This window comes from Dendrobates tinctorius, unplaced genomic scaffold (genome assembly GCF_039654945.1).
Source record: "Dendrobates tinctorius isolate UK_male_01 unplaced genomic scaffold, ASM3965494v1 ptg000029l, whole genome shotgun sequence".
NCBI lineage: Eukaryota > Metazoa > Chordata > Amphibia > Anura > Dendrobatidae > Dendrobates > Dendrobates tinctorius.
The window spans coordinates 3161200-3178390 of NW_027361697.1; the positions used below are offsets into that span (position 1 = coordinate 3161200).

The following is a 17191-nucleotide window of genomic DNA, read 5'->3' on the forward strand; positions in this document are numbered from 1 at the left end:
AACAGCAGGCAGATAAAACCATGGAGCAAGTACGATCGTTTTGCGCTTACATTGGGCTTCAACAGGTCCTGTTGAAGCCCAATGTAAGCGCGAAACGATCGTCGTCTGTAATTGCTCCATGGTTTTATCTGCCTGCTGTTGGTAACTTGATGCCACAATAAAGGATTATTTTGCACGGGACGGAATGTGCCTATCCACTTTCTTCTCTATGGACATATTAGTTTTGATTGAGGGAATCTGCTGAGATTTCCCTCTGATTACTAAAATGAAAAGGCAAAACTGCTCAAGTCTGTAGACTTTCTACGAATCTGTACACTGATCAATACTCTGGGGAGAATTAAGCAAAACTAAAATGATGCAACACTCACCAAGGGCCACTTGGACCCTTTGGTTTTAGTGATTGTTTTAGGCTTACCTAGTGAGGCAGAATCACTAACCCTAGGTCCGGGTGGGCACACAGACCCCCGGTGTTGGGAGTATCAGGCAGGCACGTGGAAAGCATGAACTTGGCACAGGCAGGAAATTCAGGATCAGTAGAACAAGTGAAGTGGAACAAAACAAGGCTGAATGCAACACCAACTAAGTCCAATAGAAGTTTGCTTTCTGCAATCAATGCATAAATTCAGAAATTTGCCAGAGTGAGGGATAACCTGCTGAGCTGTAGGTATGGAGGATCAGAGCATTGGAACACAAATGGTTGAGCACTAGAGTTGAGCGAAACGTGTCGAAAAATTTCAAAAGTCGTCGACTTTTGGCAAAGTCGGGTTTCATGAAACGAAACCCGACCCTAGGATGAGGTCGGCCACGAGGTCAGCGACTTACGCGCCAAAGTCGCGTTTCAAAAGTTTGTTTTGCGCTCTTTTTCAGCCAATCAGGATCCACGGACACTGTGGGCAACGTGATGACATAGGCACGGGTCACCACCATCTTTCAGAAGGGCATGCAAGTGATTGGCTTGCTTTGGTGGGCGTTACAGGGGGTATAAAAGGGCGTGCATGCCGACCGCCATCTTACTTCTGCCGATATCAGTATAGGGAGAGGTTGCTGCTGATTCTGTAGGGAGAGCGTTAGGCAGGGAAGAAGACCAAAAAACTGCTTCTGCTGCTAGCGATTTGGCCTGCACAACACACCAGTCACTGTGTGTGCAGTGCAAGGGGAGGCTATATAGTGGTGTATCAGTGGTGTTGGTTGTTGGGCTGCCTTCTAAGGCTTCCTGACAGCTGCATTGCTGTTTACCCACTGCTCTGCAAACTGCTTTTTTAAAAGCAATCCCAATTTTTTTTTGTCCTGCTGAGGTACTGAGCTGCAAACTGCTTTTTTAAAAGCAATCCCAATTTTTTTTTTTTGTCCTGCTGAGGTACTGAGCGTGCATTTTTTCACACCATACAGCGGTGTACGCTCCTCACACAGTACCGTGTAACGGCTGTTATCACAGCCACAGTGAAGCTATCTGTGTCACTCTGTGAGAATAAGTCGAGGACATGTTCCGTTCTTACAGACCTGCACTCTAGGGAGATTCCTACTCTGCCCAATTCTACATACACCTTGTAGTTTGTGATACACTAGCCAATTTCTGCCTGTGACATAGCGCTGTGATATTCAGTGGGCCTCACACAATCCAAAAGTGTCCAGTGTCCACAAGTGTCTGCAGAAATTCAAAATCTCCCTTATCCTCTAGTCACTTTGGTCACAGCTGTGCCATCGAGCCTGTGACATAGCGCTCAGATATTCAGTGGGCCTCACACAATCCAAAAGTGTCCAGTGTCCACAAGTGTCTGCAGAAATTCAAAATCTCACTTATCCTCTAGTCACTTTGGTCACAGCTGTGCTATCGAGCCTGTGACATAGCGCTCAGATATTCAGTGGGCCTCACACAATCCAAAAGTGTCCAGTGTCCACAAGTGTCGGCAGAAATTCAAAATCTCACTTATCCTCTAGTCACTTTGGTCACAGCTGTGCCATCGAGCCTGTGACATAGCGCTCAGATATTCATTGGGCCTCACACAATCCAAAAGTGTCCAGTGTCCACTAGTGTGAGCAGAAATTCAAAATCTCACTTATCCTCTAGTCACTTTGGTCACAGCTGTGCCATCGAGCCTGTGACATAGCGCTCAGATATTCAGTGGGCCTCACACACTCCAAAAGTGTCCACAAGTGTCTGCAGAAATTCAAAATCTCACTTATCCTCTAGTCACTTTGGTCACAGCTGTGCCATCGAGCCTGTGACATAGCGCTCAGATATTCAGTGGGCCTCACACAATCCAAAAGTGTCCAGTGTCCACAAGTGTCTGCAGAAATTCAAAATCTCCCTTATCCTCTAGTCACTTTGGTCACAGCTGTGCCATCGAGCCTGTGACATAGCGCTCAGATATTCAGTGGGCCTCACACAATCCAAAAGTGTCCAGTGTCTGCAGAAATTCAAAATCTCACTTATCCTCTAGTCACTTTGGTCACAGCTGTGCCATCGAGCCTGTGACATAGCGCTCAGATGTTCAGTGGGCCTCACACAATCCAAAAGTGTCCAGTGTCCACTAGTGTGAGCAGAAATTCAAAATCTCCCCTGTCCTATAGACACCTTGTACCTTGTTTTACATTACTATATAGTTTGTTGGATTTTGTCTACATTTCTACCAAAAATGAGGAAGGCTGGTGGAAGAGGCCGTGGAATTGGGCGGGGGTTGGCAGCTGGTAATGATGGTGTTGGTGGTGGATCTGATGGTAGTGGCAAGAGCAAAATAGGACCGAATGCAGGAGGTGTTGAGCCTGCGTCATCGTCTGGCTCCATAAGGCTTCGAAGGCTTAGTTTTCTAGGAGTTGGCAAACCGCTTTTAAAGCCAGAGCATCAGGAAAAAGTTTTGTCTTACATTGCTGACTCAGCCTCCAGCTCTATCACCTCCTCTTCTTCAGTTGTAAAAAGTAAAAGCACTGAGTCGTCATTGGAGGCTCATGTTCATGAACCACACCTTTCCTTGTGTCCTTCACCCCAACCAAGATTGAAGGATGACGCAGGCCATACTACTGATTACTCCATGGAGCTGTTTTCACATACTATGCCTGGATTATCAAGTCAAATGGTGAATTACCAAGGCCAAGATGAATCTGACATGGAGTGCACTGATGCACAGCCGCTGATGGATGATTCTGCTGGTACATTCACTCAGAGCACTACATTGTCCTCGCAGTGTACAGAGCCAGATTCTGACCCTGATGAGACTCAGGTGCCCCTTCCCGCACACTATACCACCATACACGGTGACACAGAGGAAGGTGCACATGACATTGAAGAGGAGGTGATAGATGACCCAGATTGGCATCCATTGGGGGAAGAGGGTGCTGCTTACAATAGCTCAGATGAGGAGCATCCACAGCAGACATCGACATCGCAACAGCTGTTATCTGGCAGGCCCGGAGCACTCCAAAGACAGGTTCCAAAAATCAAAAGAGTTGCTGGACAGCTTGTCCAGAGGGTCAAAAGATCACAGCGTGCTAGGCCGCAAAATGTCTGCCAAAGTAGGAAGAGTGCAGTGTGGCACTTTTTTGAACAAAATCCTCATGATCAGGCCAAGGTTATCTGTAAGAAGTGCGCAAAGACCTTTAGCCGAGGGAAAAATCTTAAAAATTTGAATACCAGTTGCATGCTTAGACATTTAAACACCATGCACTTGCAAGCGTGGACACAACACCAAACCTCAAGTGCCACATGTGCAACTGATCACAACGAAGGTAGTCAGCAACGCTACATTGTTTCCCCCACTGTAAGCCCACCGGTTAGCACAGCAGCAAATGTTGAGGTGTCGTTGCAAGGCCACAGCAGTCAGGGAATCCCACTGTTATATCAACGAAAGACTGATTCTAGGCCATCAGAAAGAACACCAACTCCATCACCATCATCAACCCTCTCTCAGTCCGCCCTGTCCACCGCTACTTCCACCATATGCAGCTCTCAAGTCCAGCTCACCCTCCCAGACACTATGAGTAGGTCAAGAAAGTACTCAGTCTCTCATCCGCGTACACTGGGTTTGAACGCCCACATTGCCAAACTAATCTCGTTTGAGATGATGCCCTTTCGGTTGGTGGAAAGCGCAGCTTTCTGCGAACTCATGGCCTATGCAGTACCACGCTATGACCTACCCAGTCGCCACTTCTTCTCTCGCAAAGCCATCCCAGCCCTCCACCATCATGTGAAAGACCGCATTGTCCAAGCAATCAAGCAGTCAGTGAGCGGAAAGGTGCACCTCACAACTGATGCATGGTCCAGTCGGCATGGCCAGGGCCGTTACGTGTCCATCACTGCGCACTGGGTTAATGTGGTGGATGCAGGGTCCACAGGGGACAGCGGTGGTGGGACAGTGCTGCCTAGCCCACGGTCTAGGAAACAGTTGGCTGTAGGCGTTCGACCCTCCTCCTCCTCCTCCTCCTCCTCCAGAAGCGAAAGCTCGTCCACAAAGCGCAGTCGTACGAGCACTCCATCTGCAGCTGCCACTGTTGCACACGAGGTGTCCCCCTATCGAGCAGCTAGTGGAAAGCGTCAGCAGGCTGTGTTGCAGATGATGTGTTTGGGCGACAGACACACCGCCGAGGTGCTGGCCGAGTACTTGAAGCGACAAACTGAGTCATGGCTGGGCAGTGTACATCTTGAGGCAGGCAAGGTAGTTAGTGATAACGGCCGTAATTTTGTGGCAGCCATAGCCCTTTCAAAACTCAGCCACATACCTTGCTTGGCTCACACCTTGAACCTGGTGGTGCAGTGCTTCCTCAAAAATTATCCGGAGTTAACAGCCCTGCTCCAGAAGGTGCGAAGACTGTGCGCGCACATCCGCCGGTCGCCTGTACACTCCGTTCGTATGCAGAAGCTGCAGCGATTGCTCCACCTTCCCAACCACCGCCTCATTATCGACATTGCAACAAGGTGGAACTCCACCCTGCACATGGTGGAGCGGCTGTGCGAGCAGAGGCAGGCCATAATGCATTTGTGGGAGGATACACGGCCAGGCACTTTGAGAGCAGACATGGAGTTGACAGGTGTGCAGTGGTCGAAGCTGAAAGACCTCTGTAAAGTCCTTCAGTGTTTTGAGGAATGCACACGGCTGGTAAGCGCAGACGACGCCATCCTAAGCATGAACATCCCACTTATGCGTCTGCTCATGCAAACTTTGACGCACCTTAAGGAGCAGGCTTCTGCAGCCAATGTTGATGAGGAGGAAGAGGAGGAGGGAATCCTTGATGACATTCAGCCATTGTCTGCTCAGGGACCTCTCCTGGACGAGGTGGAGGAAGAAGAGGAGGAGGAGGATGATGGGGATGATTACTTAGGGGAGGAGGATGCATCTCGTGGGGCAAGTGAAAATGTTGGCGTGGCAAGGTCTGGTACAGGGTTTGTGCGTGACTGGAGGGATGTGGATTTGCCAGAAAGTGCTCCTCCAACCAGCACTCGCAGTGCATCATTGACACCGGGAACATTGGCCCACATGTCAGATTATGCCTTGCAGATCCTAATAAGGGACCCCCGCATTGCCAAAATGATGAACGATGACGACTACTGGTTGGCCAGCATCCTGGATCCACGCTATAAAGGCAAATTACAAAACATCATGCCACAGGAGAACCTTGACCTAATATTGGCTAATAAACAAGCAACTCTGGTAAATCGGTTGCTTGAGGCATTCCCAGCACACAGCAGCGGTGATGGTTCTCACACGAGCCGTACGGGCCGGGGTCAGCTTGGCAGAGGTATTCGTGGTGCACACAGCAGAAGTGGCGTTGGAGACAGGGGTTTCATGACAATGTTGTGGACTGATTTTTCAAGTACCGCTCACACAACTGGTAATACTGCATCGATGGAAAGTGACAGGAGACAGCAGTTGTCAACTATGGTTACAAACTACTTTTCCTCCCATATCGATGTTCTCCCACACAGGTCATTCCCCTTTGACTATTGGGCCGCTAAACTGGACACCTGGCCTGAATTGGCCCAATATGCCTTACAGGAGCTCGCTTGCCCAGCTGCAAGTGTGCTATCGGAAAGAGTCTTCAGTGCAGCTGGATCAATCCTGACAGAAAAAAGGACCCTTCTGTCAACCCAAAATGTGGATGATCTAACCTTCATTAAAATGAACCACGCATGGGTTTCCAAGGATTTTGTCCCACCTTCCCCTGATGACACATAGGGTGACAGAAAAATGGCTTGCTTTGGTCCACCTCTTCCTGGGACTTGACCTATTTCACCTTTTGCATCAGCTGAATGTCCAAAATCAACATATGCCACTTTCTAAAACTCCCTAACTGTGCTGCCTCCCCCCCATGGCCGGGGTCACCACCTAGCGCACGACACCATGCGAGTGCCGTTGCCCTGGACAGGTGGGTAGGCCGACTCTTGGGCGCGGGCACTGGCACAGGGTCCCTCATAGTGCAATCAAGTGTCTCTGACGGTGGTGGTGCACACCCGCCGTCAGACACACCGCCGTACTATGAGGGGCCCAGTGCCAGTACCGACGCCCACGAGTGGGCCCCCCTTGCTTGGGCAGGGCCCCAGCATTTGCAATCTTTACCTCTCCCTGCTCCTCCGCTGTGTAGTCTGGGCCGTCAAATCCATACTGTGCCTGACACCGTTTGAGCCTGCCTCCTGATGTATAGACATATATTTTGAATGTGTACGCTATCCATACATGTTATCTGGGGATACGGTACCCTTTCTAACCTTTGTGAAATCACGTGCAATCCATACTGGGCCTAACACCGTCTGAGCCTGCCTCCTGATGTATAGACATATATTTTGAATGTGTACGCTATCCATACATGTTATCTGGGGATACGGTACCCTTTCTAACCTTTGTGCAATCACGTGCAATCCATACTGGGCCTAACACCGTCTGAGCCTGCCTCCTGATGTATAGACATATATTTTGAATGTGTACGCTATCCATACATGTTATCTGGGGATACGTTACCCTTTCTAACCTTTGTGCAATCACGTGCAATCCATACTGGGCCTAACACCGTCTGAGCCTGCCTCCTGATGTATAGACATATATTTTGAATGTGTACGCTATCCATACATGTTATCTGGGGATACGGTACCCTTTCTAACCTTTGTGCAATCACGTGCAATCCATACTGGGCCTAACACCATCTGAGCCTGCCTCCTGATGTATAGACATATATTTTGAATGTGTACGCTATCCATACATGTTATCTGGGGATACGGTACCCTTTCTAACCTTTGTGCAATCACGTGCAATCCATACTGGGCCTAACACCGTCTGAGCCTGCCTCCTGATGTATAGACATATATTTTGAATGTGTACGCTATCCATACATGTTATCTGGGGATACGGTACCCTTTCTAACCTTTGTGCAATCACGTGCAATCCATACTGGGCCTAACACCGTCTGAGCCTGCCTCCTGATGTATAGACATATATTTTGAATGTGTATGCTATCCATACATGTTATCTGGGGATACGGAACCCTTTCTAACCTTTGTGCAATCACGTGCAATCCATACTGGGCCTAACACCGTCTGAGCCTGCCTCCTGATGTATAGACATATATTTTGAATGTGTACGCTATCCATACATGTTATCTGGGGATACGGTACCCTTTCTAACCTTTGTGCAATCCATACTGGGCCTAACACCGTCTGAGGCTGGTTTCACATTAGCGCTTTTTAAGCGCATGCACGGCCGGGGGTAGCTCCGCCCCCGAGCCGGCTCTCTGCCCGGTGTGCCCGCCCCTTGCTTGTAGCGCCGCCTCCTAGCGCACAGCGGCGCCTGCGATCGGCGCACCCTATCTTTAGCATAGGGTGCGCAGATCGTGCGCAGGCCGTGCGCTAGTTGCGCTTTGACCTGCGCTGCGCACTTTTGACGGTGCGCCGTGCACGCCAAAATCAAACTTTTCGGATTTTGGCACGCACGGCGCACCGTCAAAAGTGCGCAGCGCAGGTCAAAGCGCAACTAGCGCACGGCCTGCGCACGATCTGCGCACCCTATGCTAAAGATAGGGTGCGCCGATCGCAGGCGCCGCTGTGCGCTAGGAGGCGGCGCTACAAGCAAGGGGCGGGCACGCCAGGCAGAGAGCCGGCTCGGGGGCGGAGCTACCCCCGGCCGTGCGTGCGCTTAAAAAGCGCTAATGTGAAACCAGCCTGAGCCTGCCTCCTGATGTATAGACATATATTTTGAATGTGTACGCTATCCATACATGTTATCTGAGGATACGGTACCCTTTCTAACCTTTGTGCAATCACGTGCAATCCATACTGGGCCTAACACCGTCTGAGCCTGCCTCCTGATGTATAGACATATATTTTGAATGTGTACGCTATCCATACATGTTATCTGGGGATACGGTACCCTTTCTAACCTTTGTGCAATCACGTGCAATCCATACTGGGCCTAACACCGTCTGAGCCTGCCTCCTGATGTATAGACATATATTTTAAATGTGTACGCTATCCATACATGTTATCTGGGGATACGGTACCCTTTCTAACCTTTGTGCAATCACGTGCAATCCATACTGGCCCTAACACCATCTGAGCCTGCCTCCTGATGTATAGACATATATTTTGAATGTGTACGCTATCCATACATGTTATCTGGGGATACGGTACCCTTTCTAACCTTTGTGCAATCACGTGCAATCCATACTGGGCCTAACACCGTCTGAGCCTGCCTCCTGATGTATAAACATATATTTTGAATGTGTACGCTATCCATACATGTTATCTGGGGATACGGTACCCTTTCTAACCTTTGTGCAATCACGTGCAATCCATACTGGGCCTAACACCGTCTGAGCCTGCCTCCTGATGTATAGACATATATTTTGAATGTGTACGCTATCCATACATGTTATCTGGGGATACGGTACCCTTTCTAACCTTTGTGCAATCACGTGCAATCCATACTGGGCCTAACACCGTCTGAGCCTGCCTCCTGATGTATAGACATATATTTTGAATGTGTACGCTATCCATACATGTTATCTGGGGATACGGTACCCTTTCTAACCTTTGTGCAATCACGTGCAATCCATACTGGGCCTAACACTGTCTGAGCCTGCCTCCTGATGTATAGACATATATTTTGAATGTGTACGCTATCCATACATGTTATCTGGGGATACGGTACCCTTTCTCACCTTTGTGCAATCACGTGTAATCCATACTGGGCGTGAGTACGGCTGGCGAGCTGTTAAGCAAGCTACAGCACCTGTGGTTTGCATACGTAAGTTTTTCATTTTTTCAGGAATGACAGTTAGGCCTAATTCCGGAACTGCGGTTGACCTGCACTTACTGGGAAATCATTGTTCGCGGGTAATAATTGTAATCAGTGATCCCCATCACTAACGTTGTTCAGCGGGTTATCTGCACCTGTAAGCGACAAACGCTGGCCTTTTCAGTGTAGCGCACATGCAGCCACGGACATGTAAGGGCATGACACACCAGTTATTGGCCAATCTCATGTGCCAGAGCCTCACGTGTCCCTCTAGTAAGCCGGACTCGGACCGCGGGGCATGACGGAGTCTCGTTCGTTAACGGAATTAAGCTTGCAATGTGTGCATCTGTTCTGTAGCTGGCATGGTTGAGGTTTCCTAGGTGGAGTCGAATTTAACCGTAGGCTCCACTCCTGGTGGTGCCCTTCTGGACATTCCTTTAAGGTTCAGCTTTGCAACCATACTGCCCCCGTAAAACAAACACTTTGCCTTCATGAACGCTGTTTGGAGGGTCATGACTCGTGGGAATAACGCCGCCCAATCAGTTAACCTGCTAGAGAGATCGTTCGTTGCTCCCAAGCATGACATCACACTCCCTAGGAAGAAGGTAATGCCACTGTGGCGACCGTACTCCTGGGGGCGACACAAGTGCACTGATGCCCAGCCACTGCTCGATGAATCTGCTGGTACATTGACCCAGACCACTACATTCCCCTCGCACGCTACACGGCCTGACGACGAGGAGTCCAGACAAGTACAGGGATTCCCTAGCGAGGAGACTTATTTGATTGTTTTCAATGTTGGGACAGCAATTTTTGGGGAGCACTATACTCTGGAGAATGATGGATGGGGCCCACCATACACTGGAACATTCCAAAGGTGGATATCAGACACTGGAGCAGCATTTACAGGGCCCATTATACACTAGAGCATTAGAAATGGGGCCCATTATGTTTGGAGCATTATTTGGGCCCATAAGACAGTGGAGCTTCATCCATGGGGACCAACATATACTGTAGCATTATGTGGAGCTCATCATATACTGTTTCAAACATTATATGGGACCAATGATTCTGTATGGAGAAATAGATGGGCCTTGTCATGAGATGTAAAAAGTGAAGTATTTTTCATTGTACTATACCGCTATTTCTCTGCCGTATCAGAGCATGATGAGTTGTGGTATGTGTTAAAGGGGCGCTCTTTCGTCCAGGGCACATGAAAACCTGGAGCCAGCCCTCCCCCCCACAACTGTAGCCAAATAACCCCCATTTTTCAGTGCGTAACTTGTATTATGAAGTTAATTAAGGTTGACAAGTTTAAGTAAGAAGAATTGATGCTTTTGGCATTCAAATGGGCACTGTTGGTGTGTTTCCTGTCCTCCTCTCACTGCCGACTTTTATTCCACATTGATTTACATTGGGTTTCGTGTTTCGGTACGACCCCGACTTTTCCCTATAATCGGACGATCTTGCTCGACCCGACTTTTGGAAAAGTCGGGTTTCACGAAACGAAACGCGACCCTAAAAAACCAAAAGTCGCTCAACTCTATTGAGCACACCAAACAAAGGACATTGGCGTCTTAATACCAAGACATAGGTGTGTGTCTGAGTGGGCCTTAAATTGAAGTATGTATGCCAGGCCACTTGTAAAACCCAATGTGGAGCACAGCAGAGGGCAGCAGCCATAGGGGAAAGTGGTGAAGTCCTGCCAAGGCAGGTGCGTAACACAATGGTCTCAGGATCTCTCTATGACAAGTCAAACATTAAACATTTTTTTTTAAATGATAGGTGACTAACAGAGGAGTCCAGAGTTCAGAACTCACATTATTAAAGGGAATCTGTCACCCTTTTTTTTGCCTATCAGCTGCCGGCATTGACATCAGGGGCTTATCTGCAACATTCTGTAATGCTGTAGATAAGCCCCTGATGTAACCTAAAAGATAAGAAAAACACTTTAGATTATACTCACCGGAGTGGGCAGTCCGGTCCGATGGGTGTTGCGGTCCGGACCGGAGCCTCCTATCTTCATGCGATGCCGTCCTCTTCTTCCCTTCCTGTAGTGGCTCTGGCGCAGGTGCACTGCTCAGTCCTGTTGAGGGCAGAGCAGAGTATTGCAGTGCGCAGACGCCGGGAAAGGTCAGAGAGGTCTGGCGCCTGTGCACTGCAGTATCAGTGGGTGATCCATTTTGTTCACCCTGGAGATAATCCACTGCCAATCTCCCAGGGGCTCTCAGACAACACAAAAACACTCGGCAAAGTTGAATGAATGAGGAAGTTGGGAGCGATGGCTGTCAATTGAATGATTGGTCGACTAACAGCTTTATAATGTGTATGAAAGACATTACTGTGTACATTTTAGATTTTGACTTATTACAGGAATTAAAAAATGCTGGACTTTTAAAATTGCTTCCTCATTAATATTTTTTATGTCTCATTCCTAAGAACAAGTGATAATTTCCTGTATTTTACATTATTATCAATGGCTAATTATTTTGGCAAATGGTTTTATTTGTGAAATCGACATGTACAGCTTTTCTTTTTTTTTTTAAACAATGACCTGACCTCTATAGTCATTGGTTTAAAAGGCTAATATAAGAGGCCATTATTTACACTGTGAAAACGTTAACCCAGGCAATCACAGTCAATAAAACATGGGGGAAAACACAACTCAGCAGTTTCTTTATTGGTAACTAGTAGCTACATAACACTGATACTTTAAAAGGTGTTGTCTGTTTTGGACAACTCCTGGGCAAAGGAGAACTCTTTAAATCCCATTAAATGGCCATCAATAAACCAGCTAGGAGTGACTTATCGGTAGAAACCAATGCCGCCATCGATTTCTTTAACCAAAAGAAAAAAAGCATTACACAACGATAGGCACTCCTGTATAAAAATATACAGATTTTATTAAGCCCAAAATACAAGCACTAATATAAAAACAAATAAAACCAAGATAACTCCCAGATAACCATCCATTTCCTTGTGAACCATCTTCGCCCATCTGTAGGGAAAAAAAATCATGAGGGTTTTGATTCATAAACTAAAGGGCAATTGAACTCTTCATAAGTGTCTCTATGACCCATCAAAAGAAATTAAATAAAAGACAGGGTGTTACATAAACTTATAATTTAAGCTTTACGTTATATTTACCAACATTCTGAAATTTTCTTCAGGGAAATCTGGAAGCATGGCGCGCAAAGCGCGGCTTGAAATAATTTTTAGAAGCACATCCATTTTACAGGCACATCCCTATTACCTGCTAAATACCCCAATACATACAGATGTGTCTCACAAAATTAGAATACCATCTAAAAGTTCATTTATTTCAGTTCTTCAACACAAAAAGTGAAACTCATATATGATATAGAGTCATTACAGAGGGATCTATTTCAAGTGTTTATTTCTGTTAATGTTGATGATTATGGCTTACAGCCAATGAAAACCCAAAAGTTATCTAAAGAAGAATATAATGCTGTCTGCAGAATCTGCAGGGCACGAATCAGATTACTAAAGCTGATAAGTAAGGCTTGCAAGAGATGTCAAAAGCAATACAAAGGATTTGGGGGATATGTAAAAAGTAAAAGAAAGTCAAAGATGCAATAGGATTTTTACAGAATGAAAATAGTGAAAAATAGTGAAAATAGTGAAAAATGATGTTGAGAGGACTGAACTTTCAAATTCCTCTTTTGCATCTGTTTTCTCTCAGAAAGTAAATGTAACATCAACTGATCTTCACTGTGCTATTGAAAGAATAGAAGAATCCACAATATCTATAAACAGAGGGATGGTGAAGGAACACAGAGCTAACATAAATTAATTCACCTCTACAGGTTCAAATTAATTACATCCTAGGGTATTGAAGGAGATAGCAGAGGAAATTATTGAACCACTCTCCATAATCTTTGAAAATTCTTGGAGAACAGGAGAAGTCCCAGAAGGCTGGAGAAGAGTAAATGTTGTCTCTATCTTCAAAAAGGGGAAGAAAGTGGGAATTATAGACCTGTGAGCTTTACTTCTATACCAGGAAGGATCTTTGAACAAATTATTCAACAACATGTATGCAAGTTCTTGAACGAGAATGAAATGATTACCCAGAGTCAGCATGGGTTTGTAACTAATAAGTCATGTCAGACTAACTTAATTTCCTTCTATGACAGAATCACTGACTGGGTGGATCCGTGAAATGCATTACATATAGTATATCTTGACTTCAGCAAAGCATTTGACAAAGTATCTCATACCATCCCTACTGAAAAAAGTGACCAAGTATGGAATGGATAAGTCAACTGTTAGGCTATGTGCACACATTGCGGATTCTGCTGCGTTTCTGCAGCGGTTTTGGCCCTGCGGAAACGCAGCAGTTCCGCAGACATGGTACAGTACCATGTTATCCTATGGCATTTCAAAACCGCTGTGCTCACGCTGCATTTTTTTCCGCGCAGTTTTGCTGCGGTTTACAAACTGCAGCATGTCAATTGTTTGGGCGGATTCCGCAGCGGTTTCACACCTTTAACATAGTAGAGGTGTGAAACCGCAGGGCAAAACCGAAGGCTAATCCGCAGGATAACCGCAGGTCACTTTATTTGCGGTTTTACCTGCGGATCCGCGTGGAAAAACCCGCAGGTGAATCCGCAACGTGTGCACATAGCCTTAGGTGGATTCAGAACTGGCTTAGTGATCGGACCCAAAGAGTTGTCATAAAAGGCTGCACATCTGGCTGATAGAATGTCTCAAGTAGGGTACCATAGGGCTCTGTTCTGGGCCCTGTATTGTTCAACATCTATATCAATTATATAAATGAAAGAATTTAGGATGAACTGATTAAATTTGCTGATAACACAAAGCTAGGAAGGATAGCTAATACTAGAGAGGAGAGAGAGAGGATTCAAAAAGATCTAACTAGAACTGTGGGCAGCATCTAACAGAATGGTTTTTAATAGGGAGAAATTCAAGATTCTACATCTGTAAAAGAAAATTGAAAAAAAGCATATACAGAATGTGAGGAATAGGGCTAAGGAACAGCACTTGTGAAAAAGACTTGTGCATACTAATAGATCACAGGCTACACATGATTAAACAGTGTGATGCAGCAACAAAAAAGGCAAACACAGTTCTGGCTTGCATTAACAGAAGCATACAGTCTAGAACATGTGAAGTCATTATTGCCCTCTACTCCTCTTTGGTGAGACCTCAACAGGAATACTGTGTACAGTTCTTGGCGCCAGATTTTAAAAAAAGACATGAACAAACTGGAAAAAGTTCAGAGAAGAGCAACCAGAATGGTGACCGGTCTGAAAACCATGTCCTGTGAGGAACGGTTACAGGATTTGGGAATGTTTAGCTTGCAAAAGAGAAGACTGAGAGGAGACCTAATAGCTGTCTACAAATTTCTCAAGGGCTGTCACACTGTAGAGGGATCAGCTTTAATCTCATTTGCACAAGGAAAGACTAGAAGCAATGGGATCAAACTAAATGAGGGGAGACACAGATTAGATATTAGAAAAAACTTTTTGACAGTGAGGATGATCAACGAATGGAACAGGCTGCCACAAGGGGTGGTGAGCTCTCCTACAATGGAAGTCTTCAAACAGAGGCTGGACAGACGTCTGTCTGGGATGACTTAGTGAATCCTGTATTGACCAGGGGCTTGGACCAGATGACCCAGGAGGTCCTTCCAAAACTAACATTCTATGATTCTATGAACACTGTTACGAACCCCTTCCTCGGCATGGCTTCACCACCTTCCCCTATGGATGCAGCCCTCTGCTGTACTCCCTGTTGGGTTTTACAAGTAACTCCATGATATCATCTGCCTAGGCCTATTTAAGGCCCACTCAGACAAGTACCTCTTGGTATTAACACTCCAATGTCCTGTGTTTTGTGTGCTCAACCATTTATTTTCCAACTCTCTGATCCTGTATACCTATAGCTCAGCAGGTTAACCCTCTCTCTGCCAGATTCATCTGACGGCAAGTTATTTCCCCACCAAACAAAAAGATCGAATAATGAAATGCCAACAGAGGAATCCTTCTTTATACTGACCTCATCAGTCAAGGAAAGTCAGTAGGGCAACAAATACTTGAAATGATTGGCTGATCCACCAAAATCAAGTGTGTTTAACCAAGTTTAATCTAATGTGTATGTGGGTCTTAAATGTGTGTATGGAAAACTGAAGCCTCCTAACCACAGTACACCTTCAAGAGGATGAAACTTAATTTTCAGATTTCTGTGCCACCCAAGAGACTCGTCATTACGTCAAGAAGTCTGGGAGCTCTCCCATTTTTTTCCAGGAGCCTTCTGGACATTCTAGAAGAGTTAGTGGAGCGCCCTGCAGGGTGGGGGGTTACTCGGTACCGGGCCGGTCAGGCTCTCAAAAGGGGATGTCACGGTGGCAGTGACCCGGTCCGTGGCCCTAGGAGTCCAGTAATTAAATAGAGGCTAGTTTATATGTGATTCGTGACACTACCTGTGGTATTCTGGTCAGAGGCGACCAGCGGTGCAATGCCGTTCCTCTGGAACCATTGGTATGACACAGCTAAGGTGAAAATGGCTCTCCACAGGTAGAGCAGTAGTCCCAGGGCCCTTGAGAGTAGTTTTAGAGGCGGTGATGTAATGTGGCGTGAAAATGGAAGCAGTGCCGTGTTGATGATGCAGGAAGGAAACAGATGACGCAGTTGAATGTACTTCCAAGACTTTACTCACAGTCCTGTTCTGCAGTACAGATGCCCGCCTCAGTGCTGTGTTCTTTAGGTGAGGGGTCCAGTCAACTCCCAGGCAAATGAGTACACCCTTCCAACACTTCCTGTCAGTATGTACCTTCCCAGGTCATCTCCACAATGCTGTTTTCCACTTTCCTTCCTTTCAGCATCTCACAGTCAGTGTCCCAGGCCAGCTGCCGCGGATCCTGTCAGATAACATGATGGCTGCCTTTCTGGTGGAGATAAATATGGTAATTCGCTGTGGCCCATAAAGTAGCCACAGCTGTCAGCTTGCTAGTTAAGTCACGATGTACACTCCACTAGGCTAGGGGCTGAGACCCTTCTGCGACCTAGATTCTTCCCCCACCTGACGGCTATCAGCGTGGGATGAGCCCCACGGGGAGCACTCTCCACCCGTGCCTCTAGAAGAACCACTCTTTCCTTCAGGGAGCTTTCCTTCAAAGCCAATCCGTCCAGCAGCTCCTCCTCACAGGAGCTGCTCCAAACACGTCCTTTCACTTCCCCTCCCTCTGAGGGAACTCACTACAAATCTCCCGCTCTTTTCCTAAGCTCCGCCCACGTCCCAACACACTTTATGAACCAAGCAGGGGCCATAGAGGGTGTTCTGCTGTTCAAAGTGTGTGTGTGGGATGCAGGTGTGGAGTGTGGTCAGGTGTCCCCATCTTACCTGGTCGTGAGATACCACACCCTTGGGTGAGGTGCAGTACCTTTGTGGCGACTGAACCCTCAGGGGCGCCACATTAGCATACATGCTGCTCAATGAATCCTAGTTATGCATCCTTCAAAATTGTTGCAACTGACTATGGGCGATAAGTTGGGCTTGTTTCGTGCCTTTTGAGAGGACCTGTGAATTTTACCAATGCTGCATTCACTTCCAATTAAAAAATGGATGGGTCAGTGAGTCCGATTCGTGAGACTCAGAGCATGTCCTAGTCTCATCCGTCTTGCGGATCAGACTTGGCCATTTAAGTCTATGGGGATCCTTTCCAACCGGATGATACCTTGTACTTCAGATTTTTAGCCGAGTGTCATATGTTTTTATCCAATTCATTCTTAAGAGTCAATGGATAAAGAAAGTTCCGAGAGTCTACCTGCCTTGGTGATAAAACGGATGAGAGATGTGTGAATCCAGCCTTGGTCCTCAAACACCAAGCCATGCACCAGCTTCATACAGGTCTATGCTGCTTTTTTAGATCTCCATATAACTCCAGCATGGAGTAATATGGTGTTGTATAGAAGCCCGGTATGGAGATACAGAGT

At 46.7% G+C, this 17191-nt stretch overlaps 1 protein-coding gene across 6 annotated transcripts in view; it reads right to left on the reverse strand.

Moving 5' to 3' along the window:
* SEC16B (SEC16 homolog B, endoplasmic reticulum export factor) overlaps window positions 1-17191 on the reverse strand; it is a 236747-nt gene that overhangs the window by 73637 nt on the left and 145919 nt on the right. The window lies entirely within an intron of this gene.